At 39.3% G+C, this 17,970-nt stretch overlaps 1 pseudogene; it reads left to right on the forward strand.

Moving 5' to 3' along the window:
• Nucleotides 1-1,123: 1,123 nt before the first annotated feature.
• Nucleotides 1,124-13,701, forward strand: LOC107727447 (uncharacterized; annotated as a pseudogene).
• The last annotated feature ends 4,269 nt before the right edge of the window (nt 13,702-17,970 follow it).

The raw sequence follows: 17,970 nt of genomic DNA on the forward strand, positions 1-17,970 counted from the left end.
GTCGATAAGTATTGTTTAGCATTTTTATTTGCAGCTTTTTGCACTGGACATGTCAAGCGGGCGTGAGCACCGCCACAAAAATTGCAAACATGCATGAAATGGCAGCACTGCCTTGAGCATCTGCCAGTATTGAAACTGGCGCAGACCTGGCTATCAGAGGAAGCTGAGCGGCGGCGGTAGGTGGAGGTGGGGGGGGAAAGGGGTGGTTGGGATGTCTAGGAGGCGCGGATGTAGCTGGTGGATTTGGGCTGGGATGGCTCAGGGTAGGGGGGGAATAGATGGGTTGGTGAAAGGGCATGTAATGGTGTAGTGGGCAATGGATCGGCAGACCGCACATGATATGTTGCGGCAGCCTAAAAACACTATTATGGAGCTCAGTGTCCAAAGCCCCCCAGTAAGGACATTGGTTCCATTGGGCCACTCAGACGGCGCATTTAGCTGCAAATAATTTGTGGTACGTGTAAAAGTGAGAGCTGCCGTATGATAACGCTAGTTCAGTCGCAGAGCTCGTGTCTCCTGTGAGGGAAAACAGTGCAAATGACTTCTGTGTAACGGGTGAAAGCGATCATGAATTCGGCAAATGATAAGATGTGTGATGGGTTGTGAGGTGTTTTTTAGAGTGACAGAAAATCCACCACAGTCGATTTGGCGATCTGCAGACCAAGGTGAAATTGGTGACAAAAGGGAAAAAAGATCTACATCAGCTCCTGATAAGATCTGTGTCCTGATGTTGCTGGCCACGGGGGGTGGTTCCAAGGTGAGGGCGTTCAGAGGTGTGGGTAGGGGTGTGGCGGAAGAAAGAGAGAAGGAAGAGCAAGCGAGGGGAGGTGAAAAGATAGCCGCCGGAACCGCTTGCGGAGGCATGCTCACGCTTGGGACAGTTCTGGGGACGGAATAGGAAGGGGGAAAGAGAGGGGGAATGGCGGGCGTTGGGACCTGCGTCATTAGCGGAGGCATGCTCACGCTAGAGATGGACGGTGGGGCTGCGGGCCATGGGTAGGGAAGGGGGTAAGGAGAGGGGTGAGGCAAGGGCTGTGTGGGTAGGTCTGCGCCGTTAGCGGAGGCGTGCTCGCGCTGACGCGGCGGCTTGTGGAGACGGAAGCCGGCACTTCGCCGAGATGAGATGCGAGCTGATGCTCGGTGGATGGAGGAGGGGGTCTGGGGCTGGCAGCACCTGGGGCGTGGCCCAGGCTTGCTGAAGGCCTTCTGCTGCGGCCTAATGGCCGGAGGCCCGTCCTCGAGGGATTGGTGGTTTGCTCGTGCCGTGAGTACGGAACATTGCGGAAGGCGAAGGGGATGGTGTGCCTCTGTGTCTGTAGGTATGAGCGACGGCGGGGCGAGAAGGCCGGCGGCCCCGTGTTGCAGCTGCGGGCTCGATTGTGGTGTCCTGCGGAGCGCTGGTGCTCTGAACGGCGACTGGAGACACCGGAGGACCCCTGGTGTCTAAAGAGTTATCGTCTGGGAATAGTTCAATCTCTGACATGTTGCGGCGATTGGATGTGCCAATGCTGAAAGACTAGAGATAGTGAAGGTAAGACTGCTTTGATTATTTATAGGAGTTCTCTTTTGTGCCGGTTGGATAGATGGTGTAATTACTGATGATGGATTGGCCGTGTTAATTATCTGCGCGTGCTCCTCCCGAAATTTGTTAATAAAACATCACTTAACAGAACTGTATATACTTAATGAGTGCTTGTTGCATACCTTGTTGTATCACACAATTACCTATTAAGTTATATACTGTATATATGAATGCATGGGTCAGTGCTCAGCATTACCCATTGATGTTTGGTCTTCATATTTTCAGCACAATATGTAGGCTAATCTGGAATTGGATTGGAAAGTGAATAATGCTTTGGAAAATCTTTAAAGACGTTGTTCTGAACGTGGACTTGAAGCTATGCAAATAGACCTCATATCAGAGAGGCCATTCTGTGCCCACCTCTGACAGCATCAGCCAATCAGAATGCTGGATCTTAGGGAAGGAATAAAAGGTTCTCTCCAAGACAAAGAAGTGTGCCAAGTTATGCTGTGCTAAGATGTTGTTGCTAAGTTAGCTTCTGTGTGGTGGGGTCTACTGCTAAGCCAAGAGCTAAGCTGCTCTGCCAGAGAAACAAGGAAGTTCTGCAAGAAGTGAGTTTGGAAACTGCCACAGCAACAACGACCACAAACTTAGTGTCCCCCCCCCAATCTTCTGCAACGACTTCAGAATCTTCTCTTCATTGATCCTCGGTTTGCGAGTTCCAAGCTGCCAGGATCTTCTCCAAGGATTTCAGAATTGTCTCTTCAGCGAACCTCTGTTTGTGAGTTCCAAGCTGCCAGGATCTTCTCCAAGGACTTCAGAATTGTCTTTTCAGCGAACCTCTGTTTGTGAGTTCCAAACTGCCAGGATCTTCTGCAACGACAGAAATTCAATGTCAATGATCCTCCCTCCTGCGTGTTCCAGGTAGTCGACTAACCGGCAAAATACCGGAAGTGGCGCATTTCACGGATGAGAATCCATAAAACACATTATTAGACTGTTTCCCAAGGATGCATGATATATTAAACCCATTTAAAAATCATAATTAAGCATAATTGTGAATTCATAAACGCTACGATTTAATTAAATAATTAAAGCGCACATACTGTATTAGAACTGCATCGCATATAATTATTTACATGCGTGTAGGTTAAGTACATGCGTCACACAGCGGCTCCGTTCACAGTAGTTCCACAGGAACTGTTATCCTTTACATCATGTGTGGAGCATCTCAAACGCCATCTCTGCACGTTGTTGTGAGTTTGGGTTTATTATAACGCTCATCTGGGAACACAACGTGCGCCATTTAATCAGATTTAAAAAGCGAAAGACTTTGATTTCAGTGATTTGGACTATGAGATATAAAGTGCAACATGGACACTTGCTTCTTGCACTCTATTTTATTAAACCAAATGAAATCCAAATTTCTATGAAATTCTTTTTTTAAAGCAAAAGTAGTTTAATAAAATATTCTTAAGTAAAATTGTTGATTTTTGTGGTAAATTAATCGTTTAGATTAATCGATTAGTCGATAGATTAATCAAAATAAAAGTTAGTGGCAGCCCTACTTCCAGGAAACTTCAGTTTATCTTTCCATAAGATAACGTCCATAGTAACATCCGACATCAGTCACTTCTATTTATCAATATTTTGCACTTCATCCATTCACTGAATCCATTTAGTAGTTGTTAGTTACTCTTGTCTATCCCTTTGTTAATAAAACCTGTTTTTATTATACTTGTGTTGATAATACAGTTAAAAGGCTCTACAAGGAAGACACAAGTTAACGATATCTCACAAATCCTTTAGATTGGTCAGACTACAACTTCCTATAATTTAATTGTAATTCTTATTTATTCAACAGTCTTCCATGATTGTTCTTTATTGTCAATGTGCAGTTCCTTGGCTGGTGCCCCATAAAATAGTATGACCAAGACTAAATATTAATATTAATATTTAAGCCCAAAGCCATTACACTGGTGGTGCTACGATCTAAAATCACCGCATTTAGTGGTGCCCTGTGTTAGGCTTTCTAACATCTGATATCTCTACACTTCAGAAGGTCTAAAGATTGACCCAGAGAAGGTGAGAGCCATAGTGGAGATGCCCAGATCATCAGATGTGAAGGGCTACAGAGATTATTCGGAACGGTGAACTATTTGTCCAAATTTTGTGCACGCTTGGACACATTAAGACAACTGACACACAAAGACGTGGTATGGGAGTGGACTGATGTACAGGAAGAAGCATTCAATAAATCAAAACAGGTGCTGAGGAAATAATTTGTTTCAAAGTACTACAATCTAGAAGACAAACTGGTTCTTCAGTGTGACTCCTCCGAGACAGGACTGGGTGTAGCACTTTTACAGGCAGGACAACCAGTTGCTTTTTGCAGCAGAGCCACAGAAAAAGGGTATGCTCAAATAGAGAATTAGAATTCATGCAACACACCTAGGCATCGAGGTGCTTACGCAGAGCAAGAGACTGTGTATACTGGCCTGGAATGAGTGTTGCCATTAGAGCATATTTCGGGAAATGTGCTGTTTGCAGAACTGTAGATGTAAGACATCATAAAGAGATAATGTGCGCACATGACATTCCTATGAGGGCTTTTTGCAAAAGTTTCTTCAAGTTCTGGGAAATTGACCGTCTCACTGACACCAGCTGAGTGATAAGCAGAGTGATACACAAGTTAAAGGCCTATTTTGCATGACACAGGGTCCCAGACACAGTAATCTCTGATAATGGGGTATCACTGATACAATTTGATGACCACTGATAATTTATGTGGAAACATAGGCCTAATGAAATCACAAGTCAGAATTTATCCAGTCAAAATAATCCAAATGTCATGCCACACTATTTTTTTTATTGTCATAAAACCTTTACAGCCTTTAAATAGTCATAAAATGAGTGATGTTTTGATGCAAACTTATGTTTTCAACAACTTTTAGTAAATTCTGTCAAGATATCTTCGTATTTTAAATGACTCAAAGTTTGATAGTCTCTGACAGCACAGATAAAAATGTTGTCCACATTTTATGTCCATACAATAAAAGTTATATCATATATATTTTTTAAATAAAAGAAAAAAAAAAAAGGTAGTTTACATTTTGTCTAATTCTAAGGATGACAACCCCCTACAGTCGCACGGCACCACTTCGAATCAGGTGTGTTGCAACCTGCTTTGACATTTGTAATGGACAGGAATAAAATACATGTCGGCACATATAAGTTCACCACTTTATGTGCACTCATTGATGGGGAGCCAGTATATCTGTCAGTAAAAAATGGTAGTGACAAAGAATTTGAAGAGGGGCAGTCATATATAGTTAAGAACTTCACCCTCTCTCACAAATATGGGCGGCCATGCTTGTTTGTCAATCAAGCAACAATTACATTTAATTAAATTAAACGACTCCACTGGCCATAACAGAGGAGGTCAAAAGAGCGGCAAAAGAGGCCCTCTGTCCACCTTCCCCACTAAAGACTGGTGAAGAAGATGACATCTTTTCAAACATGAGCTACAGGAGTCTGCAGGGGCAGATAGAAAAATTGAGTGTACTACATATTCAGTTATGCTTTTAAAGTTAGTTATCCTGATTTACTTACTATAAGCAACTGTAAAAGCTATAAGGGGCTTTTCCACATGAGAAACATTTTCATAATTCCTTGAACTATTGTATTGGCGGGCATACTTACTTTTTGGCATGTGCGCCCTACAGGAACTGGGAATGATTTTAGGGTCAGAATAGGGTCTAAACCTATCGCATGCCATAAGAAACAACTACACAGTATTTTAAAGTGTTACAAGACATAAACGTACAAAAATTTTAATGTTTATAACATTTACCTGTCACCTTTGTCTGCGGTGTTGTGTTCTTTTCTCAGCCTCGATGATATGTAGCCCTCCTTTTTCTTTTTCAATCATCTAATTTATATGCCTACATTCCATCTCTGTAATCCCGAAACCTAGTTCCTATAACTGAGTTCCTATAACTACTCAGTGCAAAAGCCCCTATTGTACTTGTGTTTCTCAATCATGGTCCTGGAGTCAGCTAACAAGCTTATCTGACATACACAATTTGGGTAAATTAATCTTGATTGGGAATACATTATACGAAATACACTCAAAATATTCAGTGTTGAGGGATTCTTGGACCAGCACTGAGAAACAATCCTTACCTGTATTGCCCTCACCTGTGTGTCATTTTCCAGGTAGAGTGGCCAGGATGACCAGAGCACAGGTGCCCATCCTGGACCTGTGCATCAAATGTGGATACACAGTACAGAACATTTCACTGTGGAGAGAAGAGGCACTGAGTGAGCTCTATGGTGGGGACAAGGTGGAGCTCACCCACATACAGGCCAACATTACACCAAATGGAAAGGGCTAATTTGTCTCTTCCAACCACACGACTGTCAAGGTACTTTAGATGCGCAGACAGGGCTGGGAAGGTTACTTTTAAAATGTATTTCACTACTGATTACTTTTTAAAGCTTGTATCTTGTAATCTGTAATGTATTTCGTTAGATTACTCGGGTTTAGTAACTTAATCTAAATACTTTAGAATACTTAAGACATTAATATGTTCCTTTGTATATAGCTTGTCACTTTTATTTAGAGAAAACATAAAAACATCTACCAGTCATAAGATTTGCGTCTTCCTTGAATTTTATTTTTAACAACATCAGTTTTCCACAGCATTTCTATGAACAAAAAAAAAAAAGTTGTGTCATTTAAATCTACCAATCAATATAAATTCAATTTGAATGAATGGGATTCCGTGCTGTTTCATGCTGCATTCCAAGCTTCAAAACGAATCCAAACACACTAAACATATCATAAAAGTAGCCAAAACAACTGGCAGTTCTCCAAGTTATACAATAGATTTGTTTAATGAATGGACCAAACTTTAAGTGATTACTTCACTGATAATCCTCTCTATGGAGAAGCGATCGGCACAAAAGAATAGCCGAGTCAAAATTGACAGGGCTCGTTTCCCAAAGCAACTACAGTCGCAAGTAACTTATAGTTCAGTGTAATTTACCAAACACAGTTCGCTAACGATGCTTTTAGGAAACACACCCCAGATCTATCCAGTTTAATGCGAACCATTCACACTGGTTTCGTTAAACAAAATAAATGATTAATTTGAAAGATTGAATCAAAAGAATCCTCTGTTCACGAATCGGATCATGAACTCGCATTACCGCGCCAAAGATAATCTATTCTTGAACATTTCGAATGAATAAAGATTTCAAGTTCATCTGTAAAGCACACAAAAGTTTATAAAGTCAAACGATAGCTTTATTTCATGCATGATTCGTATGGATCTGTTAACTGAATGCAAAGTGTGAATTCTAGGTGAATTCGTTGTAATTTTTCAATTAAATTCTTAGAAATATTAAACGTAAAGATAACAATTCAACACTCAAAATATGAGAAAATAGAAAAACAAGTTACTGGATCAAATTTTTCAAAGATCAAGAACAACTTCCCTCAAGATGCTTTTTCAGATTAGACGTTGAATCCTTTGATGCTGATATAAATCTGAAAAAGGACGTAACATCAATGCAGTGCCTTCCTGCAACAGAATTTCTAAGTAAAATAGTCTTTGTATTTCCAAGAGAGAAATGCATTACATGAATGGCTTTCTGTTGTGTCATCCATTTTTGTGTCGTGATGAGCGTATGCACTCTCACTAAAGAGTTGCTAAATGAACAGGCTGCTGCACGCAGTTTATTTGTTTTTTCCAACGGAGAATCAGTTGCCTTATTGGTTAAAATCCCCAAACTGTTTACTTAAATATTAAAATTAAGAAATGACATTACGTGATTACTTTGAATTTTAATCTAAAATACGTTTTGGATGTAACTGTAATTTGATTACCACCTATTTAAAATGTAATTATAACGAAATACAGTTACTCATATTTTGTATTTTAAATACTTAACGCCATTACATGTATTTTGTTACTCCCCAGCCCTGTGCGCGGATGAGCTAAAATGTCACCCGCATCCGCTGCTTCAAATAAATTATCCACCCGCCACCCGCCCGCACCTATAATTTTCTCTGATATAGATATCCGCACCGGACCCACACCCGATCGTCACTTTAAAGGGTTAGTTCACCCAAAAATGAAAATTAGCCCATAAATTACTCCCCCTCAAGTCATCCTAGGTGTATATGACTTTCTTCTTTCAGATGAATCCAGTCGGAGTTATATTAAAAATTGTCTTTGATCTTTCAAGCTGTTTCATGGCACTCAGCGGGTGTTGCATGCATCCGTCCAAAAGCAGTTAAATAAAATGCGCCCATCCATAAAAATAAAAAAAAGTGTCTCACACGGCTCCGGGGGGTGAACAAAGGCCTTCTGTAGCGAATCGATGCGTTTTTGTAAGAAAAATATCCATATTCAAAACGTAATAATCACTTTAATGTAGCTTGCGCTCACTGTACACTGGAAGCAGTTCCGGGGGAATGACCTATGAGGTCAGCGCTGCGCATGCGCCAGTGAGTCTCGTGAAAACCAACGTTTGCTAAAGTAAGGAAACTTTGCTTCCTTTGCTCCTGTTACCAAAGGAAAACCAGTCTGCTCTTGGCTTATATCGAAATCCTCCGACATGACTGTAATTCTTTGTTTTACGCATTATGTTATGTTATGGTCAGTGGATCGTTCATTTTTAACATCAGATTCAGTGACGTTAGAACTAATCTGCGAATCTCATAGTAAAATAATATGCTGATCGTAAGATGCTTTTAAATGAACATTTATTTATAAACAAAAGTTTGTCTTGGGCCAGATTAGCCTACATTTTCTTAATAAAATAAACACAGGCTTTACTCCCTTCAGACTTTGTGCTTTGCATGTTGCAGTGACTGTAACGGCGATATTCAAACACACACAAATGACTGGATAACGGCAAATTTTTTAGCCCCGTCTGCTCAAATAATTTGTATATCTGTTTAGAAAGTTGCAGTATAAAATTCCAAACTAACAATTAATAACTTTTTTCCCAAAAACAGATATAGAACTGCATATAGATATGCCTATAGATAACAAAACGGTGCCAATTCTGCCTAAACGCAAGTAATGTTTTTTTTTTTTATTACTTGGCCTTTTCCTTAGTAACTGCTATTCTGTTTTTGCGCAGTGCAGTGTCAGGATTCAGTTGATTCCGCCTCGCCTCTAAAACGCGGCTGCTGCACTAAATGAGCCTTCGCTCGCACCGCTTGTTGCAGGAATGTATTTTAGTGAAATGTAGTTAATATTTGCATCATTAATGATTGATCTCTTCCACCCGCGACACACCCGCAATTAATCAGAATGCATTTTTTTATTACCCGACCCGCGGATTATCCGCAGCGCCTGCGGATATAACTGCCATCCGCGCATCACTACAAGATACACAATATATGCTGCACATCACTCATCCACACAAATATTTAGAAAAGGGTTGCTCATATTGACTGTGTCACGGTGCACACACACGAGGGACGAGGAGACGCTGGAGAATATGTTAACAGGACTTTATTTACGAACCAAGGGAGACGAACACAGGAAGACGTTCAACAGCGGACAGAGAACTAGGGACTGGGAACACTATTTATACACACAGGAGGAGGGGATGACGAGACACACCTGGGAGCAATGAAACATCAAGGGAAACAGCTGGGACAAATGAACTATACTAATCAGGGGAGGAACAGGAAACTAATCAAATAAGGGCATGGGAAGGCACATGGGGAGCAGGACACACACAAAACATGGAACAGAGTCTGACAGACTGGTTAACCTTCAATGGACCGTAAACATTTTTGATTATTAATAGTATAAGTTAAACTGCATTACATTTTAATTTAATTACTTTTCAGACAGTTTAACAATTGACTTATACAATATTTTGTTTCAAACTACTAAAATGTACTAAAATTAAAAAAATACAGAAATCTGTAAAATAACAGAAAAACTACTGGCAGCTTGTTAGAAAACACTCTCTGTCTTTTTATTGGTTCCAGATGTTTTCACCCTCCTCTTCTTCCCTCTCTCACTCGCCCTCCCTGTACAGAGCACTGTTGTTTTCTCTTACTTCCCCCTCCTCCATCTGCTCTCTCTCTCTCTCTCTCTCTCGTATTATGTTTTAGTATCTCTTACTCATATTCGAGGTACGCATGTGCACATGTATGCATTAGCTTTTCTTGGTTCAAATTCATTACTGGTTTTCGTACCGTAATTTACATGACCAACCCAGACATAATTCTTGACTTCTCAGTGTGAATTAAATCACTTTTTTTGGCGCATTTTACCCGTAAAAGATAACCTGCAAAAATTATGCACACCATAAGGCATTTTTCACTTGCAGCCCTTGTGAACAACTATATATCACATAACTAATTAAATGCAAAATTAATAGTAGTTATTAAGATTGATGTGGTTTGGATTCAGTAAAAAGTGCTTGGAAAAAAATGACCAGAATATCAAGTTGCACAATTTTGCACACACACACATACATACACATATATGTATGTACACACACACAGTACTGTGCAAAAGTCTTAAGCCATAAACACACTGCACGATTTTCACCTCTCCCAGAAAGATTGGCATCATGAAACAATCGTGGCGATTTCTGTGATCGTGGCTCCTACTCGGTGCTCTTATGTCCAGGGTTTGAAATTAACACCCGCCAACCCGCCAAATGTGGGTAAAAATCAGCTGTGGCAGGTAACGCTGTCAAATCACTAGCCAATTTGGCGGGTTACTTTTCGTAAGTTATGTTCACTCATTAATTTCTTGGGGAAGGTCATGCAAGCCAAATCTGCGCAGGTTTAGCGCAAATACTGAACTTGTGAGTCATCATCGAGTATATTGCAAAAACCAAACAAAACACACCTACAGAGGCACACATACGCGACGTGATGAAGTCTCAACACAGGCTTTAGTGCGCGTGCGCATTTAGAGTGCGTTCTTTCACTGCATGATTCAGTCTATTAATATGCATTAAGAATGATCCCATAATTCAAGATAAGGGGGCAGAAAATGTATATATTTATATCAATTCATATAGTTAATCAATATCACACGAAGAGTGCGTTTTTTTTCTTAAACAATATCACATTTGTAACCATGCTGATTTATTTATTGAACTGTTGTATAAAATCAATAAGTTAATGTCAAGAGACTTACGTTTTAGACACCATATTGGCTGTTTTTGCGCTATTTCAGCAACAAAAAGCATTCCAAACATAGCCACAGCAGTTTTGCGTCTCTGAGCAACATGACGTTGTTTCATTCCTGAATGAATCAACCGTTTAAATGATTCGGTTCAATCGCAATGACTCACTTAACAGTGACTTGCTACCATCTACTGGCGGTTTTAATTTCACATTTAAAGTATCTTTTCATTTTTTAAATAATTTCAAATATCAGTATTCAACATTTCATGTTTAAAATATCAAAACATTATTTATGCATTTGTAACTGCAGGTTAAAGCATTCCATTTCCCTCTAAGCTGCATTAACATGTGTAAATACATCTAAATGCCACGTCATATGCAACTTCTGCAAAGATGAATTTTATTGATACTGATTTCATTTGTTTAGTAACAGCCTAAATGTATTATTATTATAATTGACTGATTTTTACCTTTTATGGGCTTTTATTTATTTATTTATTTTTTTACCTTTTTCTAAAAGTGTACATCATCTTTTGAGTCAAATTCTTACATTTAATCAATTTAAACTTATTGGAAAAGATTCATTTCTATCACTGCTGTGTACTGACCACACAGAATATGAAGAATATCAAAAACTCTAGGAGTCAGCTGTCCACGGTAGTCCTTAAGATATCAGCCTAATAACACACTCGGCAAAATATCGTCTTATCTTTATCGATAAAATCCCAGAAAATATTGAGATAATTTTTTGTTAATATCGCACACCCCTAGTACTGACACAATATGATTTGCAGCGGTCGCTTTGTCACGCCCAGTGTAGACAGCCTCAAGCTGGTGGTTTATTTATGTCTTTTTATTTATTTATTAATTGGCTAGTAGAAGTTATGAATGGCCGGTAACTTAAAAATTTAGTAGCCAAATTGTCTGGTGAGTGAAAAAGTAAATTTCAATCCCTGCTTATGTCGTACAGTGAGAGAGGTTCAAAGACAGCCGTTGTCACAGTCTTGCGACCAAAGATAGCCTACGATACAGAATGATCATCGCACAGTGTGTTTGCTGGTACGATCCACGTTAACTGACCAACCAATATAAATGCGACATGAAATCAACGCGACATGGCGCTTAAACATAAAACTGCTTACCTCAAGCTCTTATCCCTTCCACTTTTTCAGCACACATAAAAAACTACAACTGCCGAAGTGTGATTCATCATGCTCTTTTTGTTTACCACTAGCACATGCTAATGACGTTTTATTCTTCTATAATAACGTGCGTCATATCGTACCAGTCAATAGTTGTCATCATCGTACAGTCTACACACGTCGTAGCCAAGTTTATTAGATCCATGTCACACAGTGTGACATGCAGTGATCTTATAGGATTGCTAAAATCATGCAGTGCGTTTTAGGCATAAGGCCACTAGTATTTTTACCAGCTAAAAGGAGAGAGATCAATGAACTGAACTAATGAGCTGATGATCTCAATCAGGTGTGTTAAATAAGGGAGACATGCAAGATGTGCAGAGCAAGGGTCCCCCAAGACTGGAATTGAAAACCGTTGCTGTAGTGTGTTAGTAGGAAATATCAGTTTACATTACCAAATTCATTTTGCCATTAATTGTAATAATTCAGTGAGATTTTTGTCTGACAACAGCCAGTGCTCCACACAGAGATCTGATCTGATCATCATCCAGTCTGCCTGGAATGACATGAAAAAACAGAACAAACTGAGACAGACTCAATCCAGGAGAACTGTGGCAACATCTCCGTTTCTTCATGTCATTCCAGACAGATTTAGAAATGTAAAGTGACATTTTCTACTGACGCACTATAGCAAAACATAGAAATAATAACTGATTTTAAATCATTTTTAGCTGGTGAAAATACTAGTGGCCTAAGACTACATTGTTACCAAAACACTAACCTTTACCCTACATGTGAATTGTTTTTATTCTTTTCCAGATTATTGACCGGCAGATCCAGGAGGAAGAGTTCGAGATAATTGGGGTGTCCAAAAAAAATGACAAGAGCTGCGTCCGAAATCGCATACTTCCATACTATATAGTAGGCGAAAAACAGTATGCGAGGCGAGTAGTATGTCCGAATTCATAGTATTCGAAAAACAGTAGGCGAGAAGTACCCGGATGTAGGGCTGTAGTACTCGAGTCCGATCTCGAGACATTTTTCTATGGTCTCGGACTCGTTGGTGTTTGCACTCGGACTTGTCTCGGACTTGGTCATTGGACTCGCCAAATGTTCGCTAGCTAAATAGGTGACTGTACTTACCTTATTTGATAAATGATTTACAATCATTATTTACAGACGAAGGCGTGATATTTTATTAATTTAGTCATTTATCAGACGCTTTTATCCAAAGCGACTTACAAATGAGGACAACAGAAGCAATCAATTGTAGTATTAAAACAACTAAAAACGGATCCAAAACTAAAATCTAAAACTTTATAAATACTACCTATACACATTTTAAAAATAAAGAGATTAAATAAAAATGACAAATGCATACAACAAAATTCCATAAAGCTAAAAACGATTCAAAATAGTAAAGAACAAAAGGTATAAGGGTATAATAACGATTCTAACATAACACTAAGCCAAACACCAGAAAAAAAACTACATGTGTATGTACAACCACACACACATACATGTATATATACAGTGGGTACGGAAAGTATTCAGACCCCCTTACACCCAAGCTCATCCTTCTCAACAGTAGGCTGGACGACTACGTTGTGCCAGCCCATTTCTATGCAGGCGACCCTGACGACTTGGTAAACCAGCTACCACTGAAACTGAAAGTCAGGCATATACAAAGACATGTCCTTAACATAAAATGCCTGGATTCACCTAAAAGTGAGGAATCGCTGAATCTACTTCAGGATGGGGCATCTCTAGATCCTGGTCAGAGTGGGGAATCACTAGATGGAGACATGGAATCTCTGGACCCAGCTGAGCGCATGGAATCCCTCGATTCAATGTAGTAAATCGAGTAATGTTGATTTACACTTTGGAAAAAAGACATGGTTAAGTTTTTTTTTTTTTTAACTTTTCTGTAATTTAATCTAACTTAATTTGAAAAATTCACTAAAATAATAACTATTCAACCTTATCTTTCTGTAAGTAATGTTCAACCTAATATTGTGTAATGTTCAATAATTTAGTTTATAGTTTAAATTGTTACTTAGTTTAATTTCTTATTTGTTCTTCTATTTAATTTGCATGATTGTAGATGATTTATTTGTGTAATTCCTAGTTAGTAATTGTGCAATGCAATTAGGAATTTATAATTTATAAGTCTGATCATTTCATACCTCCCCACCACACATACACTTATAGATAATACTTAAACCCTTAATGCTGTAGAAACCTAAAGTATTAAAGTTAACGCTAACATACAGGCCAAAAAAAACAATGAATGCTGCGGTCAATTTACCTCGGAAGTCGAAGCTGGGAATAACAATAACATCACATCCAAGTGGGCCGTGTTATACTAGAGAAGTCAGAAAAATAGGTGTGTTTGACTTGAAGCAGCGCCGCGCAGACCGATCGGTGTTTGACATTAACTTACTATAGACATTAAAGAGCTATAGAGAGCAGATGGCTCTGCATGCTTTCGAATCGCTCTAGCTGAACTTTGATGTGCAGCACCACTTCATGTCGAACATGCCTAATGTAATTGAGTTCACTCATGTTAGCATTAGCATTGTTAGCAAAAACAAAGCATTGCACCGCATTTTGTAACTGCAGACACTCACATACACCATAGCAACATGTTCGCAGATAGAGGTTGAGCAATAAGTGTATGACTCAATAATGACATGTGAATATAACAGCTTTATAATAAAAATTATAGTATTTATAGCTTTCACTTAGGTTTCTTCTTCTTCTGTGGTTTTTATTTAGTGGTTTGCAAACGAAGTACATTACCGCCATCTGCAGGACTGAAGACTCATTGGGATATCAAATTTTAAAATCTACTGTGTGTGTGTGTGTATGTGTATATATATATAAAAAAATACAATCTGTTTTCAAGCTGAGTTTCATTCAGAAAAATCATGACAGCCTTAATTATATATTGTGTGCCAGGCAGACTCAAGTTTTTTTAAGCTCAATCCATTATTCGACGCCCTCTGTAGTTCTTTCCTGTTTTCAGAGTATTTCACTTACGTTTCACGTAGGGAGCAGCCATCTTGAACTCTCAACTTCGTGTTGAGCGAAGCGGACAGAGTTCCGAGAAGGAACCCCTACCTGCGTGAGCGTTCCGTTTGAAAAACCCCACATGGAACTCTGAATATCCTACCTCCGATGAGAAAAATTGCATGCAGCATAAATCCAGTCTTTCCCCACCAGGGTGCTGTCAGTACCGGTACCTTCCCCGACTCCTTTCTGCCACTCACCTGAGCGCTGTCATTGTCATTTTCACGTGGTGGTTGTTTTGGTCCTGTCATTTTCATCCACACGTGGTGGAGCAATCAGCACTAATTCGCGGTGCTGCTCGCTCTATTAGCCCGCACCTGGTACTCGTTCCCACTTCCTATATATTCCTGTCTTTGTCTTCTTTCGGCGTGGGTATGTCTTACGTGTTTTTGTGCCATATGGGCGCATTTTGAGTTTTCACTCTCCTCTATACTCTCTGCACTATTTCCAGGAGCCTCAGGCAAGGAATTAATATTGCGGTTGTGGACAGTGAGGTCGGATTGGGAGTACGACACTGGACGTTTCCAGTATTCCCCTCAACCCTCTGTCTTGGTGAATGTGTGCGCAGGGAGCGCCACACCACTGCATTCCCCTGAGACTTTGGTGTTTCACGCCTTTGCTGGCTTGGTGTTCAGAATAAAGTTTTTTGATTTGAACTGCATTTGAGTCCTCCGTTCCTGTTTCCAGTATTGCCCTCAGCCCTCTGTCTTGGTGAATGTGTGCGCAGGGAGCGCCACACCACTGCATTCCCCTGAGACTTTGGTGTTTCACGCCTTTGCTGGCTTGGTGTTCAGAATAAAGTTTTTTGATTTGAACTGCATTTGAGTTCTCCTGTTCCTTCCCTGACAGGTGCTTTGTAAGGTCTGTGATCCGTATAGAACAGGCCCCATGGTTTGGCACGCATGTGATTTGCAGATTGGTTGCAAAGTTTAAGATAACAGAGTGAAACTTGATCTTTTGCATGTGTTTCTAAATCTTACCATTCAATCAATTTTTAACACTTTATTATTTTCATTAACACATTCAACAATACACATGAAACAAGACATTTAAAGAGACACTTAAGCATTTAAAGTAATTAATCTCCCATTTATATATCTATAGTGTTGTGGAATAAACAAGGCTCAGACTCAAAATTCATTGATCAATCAGGGTCAGAAAAGGTTTTGAGGGGCAGTGTTGCCAAGTCATTGGGCTACTTTTACACTGTTGCCGTGGGTTGTTTTTCATGTCAGCAGGTTGAAGCAACTCCAATAACATGATATTTATCCCCTGGAACGTGATTTTTAACTGGGGACCCCCTCGAAACGTGATTGGGCTAGTTATGAGTAACGATTTGGTGGGTTTTCTTGTGAAAACCTGGCAACCCTGTTGATGGGGAAAAGGGGATAAAGTGCTATCTCCAGTCAGTTTCAGTGACCACAACAACATAGATTAACATCATCTTTCTACCTACATGATTGGACTATCCATCCATCCATCCATCCATCTCTGACAGACTGCATTGCATTCAAAACATTCAAACTTCAAGCTTTTAAAAATTACTTTAACCTTTTCAGTGGTGTGTTTAAAATATTCTAGTGGTCCCCCCAGAGTGACTTTTTTTTAGGCGACCGTTATTTTAGAACGTTTCCCCTTACTGTTTCCATGGCGACGTGTCATGCTTGTCATGTCACACACCGCGGCCACAATAACACTGTATGACAGATGGATCGCTTTTATTTCGATTTTAATTTTTTATTCAAAATATTTATAAACTTGCTTACCATTTCATGAACAATCTGATATTCCGATTCACAAATATGTGTAAATGAGTGTGTTTTGTCGTTTAAAAACCTTTCTAAATTATCTTGATCGTGAACTGTAATTGTTTGTTCACGCTGCAGTTCAGAGAGTCCTGTCAGTCGGATTTACAGCATGTGAATTCATCAATTTCTCCCGAAATACATGCAAATAAGTGGCCGGTGAACTGAGAAAAGAATAGAGTGAACTTTATAGTTACTTACACTATGTGTCTCTGATATTAATACGTAGCCAAATTATATTTTAATGGATTGTTATGGCTGCTTCCATAAACATCCGTGTGTATTTTACGAACTTTAAATGTATTGTTTTACTAGTACTTATATGTATTTAAATGTCTGAAACCTAAAATAAACATTATGTAGTTAAAAACACTGCATAGTTGTGATTATATGACAAGTGCAGCGGTGTCTCAGCATCAGTTAAAGCGTGAAAACGCAGTTTGAATTTGGCAGTTAAGTGACGTCACCGAACGGTCTAAATCCCATATGTGGGACCGTACTGCTCAACAGGTTAAACGAGGCATTTTAGGGACCGTACCGCTAAACTTCAGACTGAAAACTATCAAACTTAAAACTTTTTAAACTTCTAAAACTTTTCAAACTTTTCAAACTGACTTTCTCTTTTTTTTTTATAGACTGTATTGCCTTTAAAACATTCACTTTAATCTTTCAAACTATTTCAAACTGAAAATGGTCAAACTTTTCAAACTTTTTTAAACTTTTCAAACTTTCTGGTCTGGCTTTCTCAAGCCAACTTCAAAGTTTGTCTCGACAAACTTTTTATCTAGTTATTCTTCTTCTGAGACTAAAATTATCAAGACTAACTCCTAGAGCTTTAACTCTACAACCACCAAACTCTGGACTGTTCTGAAGTTTGTTGCTATATCTTTTCTAAGTGATCGCACTGACGGTTTTCATAAAACTGAAGATTAAAAATCATAAAAATCCTATATACTTACACTGGAGTTTGAATAGTCTTGGCTAATTTGAACATTCCGTCAATGTATTTAGATTTGAATTTTGACAGTTGATGACTCAATTAAGCTGCCATTCTATGTACTATTTCTAAGCCATTTACACTCATTTATTCCATGAGTAGTGACAGTCGGAGAGTATTATAGCATTTACGGTAATGCATGTACTGTGTGAAATGCCTGTCAGTGTTGTGTGTAACTAATAAAGTTAATACAGGACGTTTTGGTCGTTGCTGTGTACCTGTTGAATCAACGCGACGACATGGAAAAGTTT

The sequence above is a fragment of the Sinocyclocheilus rhinocerous genome, unplaced genomic scaffold (assembly GCF_001515625.1).
Source record: "Sinocyclocheilus rhinocerous isolate Xijiao unplaced genomic scaffold, SAMN03320098_v1.1 scaffold3357, whole genome shotgun sequence".
NCBI classification, from domain to species: Eukaryota; Metazoa; Chordata; class Actinopteri; order Cypriniformes; family Cyprinidae; genus Sinocyclocheilus; species Sinocyclocheilus rhinocerous.